General features: G+C 29.5%; 1 long non-coding RNA gene across 1 annotated transcript in view; it reads right to left on the bottom strand.

The window, feature by feature from the left end:
- Positions 1 to 1,465, bottom strand: part of LOC136796030 (uncharacterized) — a 104,516-nt gene extending 103,051 nt beyond the window's left edge. Inside the window, exon 1 of the long non-coding RNA XR_010843722.1 lies at positions 1,364 to 1,465. This is a non-coding gene — a long non-coding RNA (uncharacterized lncRNA). The remainder of the gene's footprint in view (positions 1 to 1,363) is intronic.
- Between the last annotated feature and the right edge of the window lie 2,190 nt (positions 1,466 to 3,655).

Here is a 3,655-nt window from a genome sequence, read left to right on the forward strand (position 1 = left end):
TATATTATAATTTATAAATTAGTAGTGTCATTTCTATGAATTTTTACTAACTACTTTGATGATATTTAAGTTTCTTTTCATTTCACCTATCTTTATTGTGTTCATTTTGATAAAGTGAATTGAATGTAAAAGCCAATAAAAAAAAATATATATATACATAAATAAAAAAGGTATCAAGCGTGTGAATACGTTTGTCCCTTACTTTGTTTACCAAGTATCTGTATTAGTCTTGGATTTGCGGCAAGTGGCAAACATGTAGATGTAAAATACTACCATTTTCACTCATTGTGTTAATAACACAGTAAATAATAGACGATGGCTCATAATAGTTTCGAGTTTAATTCTTAATGGAATTTTTTTACCTATTTATTTGTGTGTTCTTATTTATTTATTAATTTGTATGTTGTTGTTTTTTAAATTTATGTATTTGTTATTTTTAAATTATTTAATTTTTTTTAGTAAACTGTTCATACCAGTGATGCGGCGAGAGGGATGTGCTGGGATCTTTTGAGCTCTGCTCTACCTCCACACGAGGGAGATAGAGTGGGCTCAGGGATCCTCAGGTCGATTGTGTAAATATTGTATATAAGAGTGTAAATGTGACTAGAGATTATATTATCATTTTATTTTATTTATTTATTTATTTTAATACACATAGTTTGATTATGTTCATTTTCTTTATCCTTCTATTTGTATATATTTTAAGAGAGATTTTATTCATTTTTATGTACTTTTTTATTTTATTTTTTTTTATTTCTTTCATTTATTTACTCATTTTCATTTTATTTTAGTATGAATGTGATCATTCATCACTATCACCTAGTGACCACAATAGTGTGGCAGATTGTAATATCTATCAATTGAATAAAGTTTAAAAAAAAAAAATTAAAGTAAACTGTTCAACTGCTATGATTGTTTTGTTTTTATATATTAATAATTGTAAATTTGCTTAATTGTTCGAAAAGTTGTTTTCGCGGATAACTGGAGAGAAGAGGTATGAAGGAGTGAAACAGGAGAATAATGTATTGGAAAATTAATGCGTATATAGAGAAAAAAAAAGAAAATAAATTTTTGTTAAAAAAAAATGTATTTAAGTACATTTCATTTAGTGTATTGATAATAATTGATTGAAAAATCAAAAATGTTAATACCTTGTAGTGCATATATGTCCAATTATGGATTGATGGGTACTGTGTGTGTTATAGCAAATGTAACTGGATAGCATGGCCAAATAAAGCATTTCTCTCTATTTTTTTATGCAATTCCTCAACACACAAATCATATTTATGTAGATAAATGACCCATATACGAGTGCATACTGTCGATATAGTTCTACATCTTAGCGATAGAGGTGCTTACTCACCTAACGACTATAGCTGGGACAGAACCTCCTCCGTGCGATAGCCCAGACATCACTGCCCGTCAGACCGTTCCCGCAAAGGACTTACATGACAAACGGCTCAGAGGGAAGCGAGGTACTGCCGACATCAAAGAGCAGTCAAATGTCAGAAGGATTTATTATTAGAAGTCCTTATTTGTTCTATCGAAAGGCACGCGCGCGTTCCTATTGTTAATTATCCAACGCGTTGCGTGTCTCAGCCACTTCATGACGCTTACTACAACTTCATCAAACGTAGTGTAGCATACTAACAGGTGGTATAGCAGTTTTCTATGTTTAATCATTTCAATTCATTTAAATATCTAAAAATAAATACATTTACTATTAAGTTATTACTTGATCTATTATTTTTATTTTATTTATATATTTATTGATATTTACAACTGTACATTATAATACACTTAGTAAATTTGATCTCAGTTAAAATGGAGTGTTACAGGCATGTAGACAAACTACCCATTGGTAGCACTCTAACAACGTTTTACATTAGGTCTCGTGGCCATCTTCTTTTCAGGCACCTAGGAGAATGTCAAGAACGGAAGAGAAAGCAAGGTTAGAAACTAGTGGGTTTGGGTGGTTAAGGAGTTTATAATGAAAGGAATGATATATCTGGTTCGGGCTAGATCTCGGTTACATAATTAAAAGTTTTAAAATTTAATGGAAAATTGAAAAAAAAAATAATAGGTTAATTTAGCCTGGGCAAAAGATGAGGGGGGTAAATTTATATTTAAGTTTTTCCTTGAGAATAGTCAAGTTGGATGAACCGTTGTACATTCAAATAAATAATAAAAAATGTTTGAGACTGAACTAGGATACCAATTATTTTATTTAAACAATGTAATCAATCTAAAAGAGTTGAGAATATAATTATTTTTAAATATCTTTACTGAAATTTACAACTATACCTAATAATACAAGTATATTATCACTGAATAGTAAATTTTATGTTAGTTAATAATTAAAAAGAACACACTAGTGTGAAGAAAAGGTAAGAAAATGACCTGTTTTTAGGCTCCTCGTAGGATTGTCAGAAATAAAAGAGGAAGCAAGGTTAAAAACTAGTAGGTTTAGGTGGTTAGAGAGTTAATAGTGCAAGGAATGATATCTAGTTTAGACTAGATCGGTTACATATGGAACATTAAGGTATTTATGCATGTATAATTTTATTTGTGACAAAGTAAGATGCGTTGAGGATATTACGAGGGATTTTGGATTGTAATGATTGGATACGAGAGGAATTCGAAGGTTTAGTGGAGCCCTAAAGCTCAACTTCGTATGTCCAGATGGGCCTTATTACAGTCATATAAATAAGTCTTTTGTAATGAGTTGGAACTTTAGACCGTTAGTCCATTAAGTACTGTAATAGTCGAAATCGACGTGCAGTTTCCTGTCTTTTCAGTCTGGTGTGAGGATTCCAGGTTAGTCGTTTGTCGAGATGTAGTCCAATGTAATGGATATGTTCGACAGGGGTAAGACTAACATTATTAAAGGAGACTGTTGGGCAGTCGGTAGGTTTACGACGAAGGGTAAAGTTGATTTTATGGGATTTATTTTAATCCTCCAATTACGACACCATTCTTCGAGGGCTGGGATATGGGATTGGAGAGGATACGTGGTGAGGATAGTGTTGATGATGAGAACGTATGTAGAAGATAGGAATGTACAGAGTATGTAAAGCAATCCCGGGTCTAAGACTCATCAAAAGTGATCTATTATTAATGTTTATAAAAGAAAGATAGAATTCATATTGTTATTAACCTTTTAATTGTAAGATAACCTTTCACAATTTTCACGGCTTCATCAGTGCTAAATAAGATACAAGTAACTATAATAATGTAACAAAACAAGATAATAGACAAGATAAAATAAAAGTAAACTAAGAAAATGACTTAAAATATATAAAAAATAAGCTAAGTAAATAGAAAAAAAGTTAGAATAAAAAAAAATGCAGTGTTATTTCGGTAATGCTGATGTTTGGATTACAGAACGTATTAGGAAAATTATGTAGAAAAATTAAAAGATATAAATGTATATAGCTGTTTTAATTTATTATTATTTTTTTTTTTAATTTGACATTTTGAAGTTTTAAAAAATTAAAAACTTTTGTAAAAATATTTTTCTTGTGATGATTTGATGATAAGTGATAATTTAATTTGTTAAAACTATATGATTATTCATTTAAAAGTAAAAAAAAAAAAGTAAATAAAAATAAAAAATACTCATGTTTTTGAATTTATTGAAAACATTAAAAAAAAA

Source organism: Halyomorpha halys, unplaced genomic scaffold (assembly GCF_000696795.3).
Source record: "Halyomorpha halys isolate HHAL.00 unplaced genomic scaffold, Hhal_1.1 Scaffold137.1, whole genome shotgun sequence".
Lineage (NCBI taxonomy): Eukaryota > Metazoa > Arthropoda > Insecta > Hemiptera > Pentatomidae > Halyomorpha > Halyomorpha halys.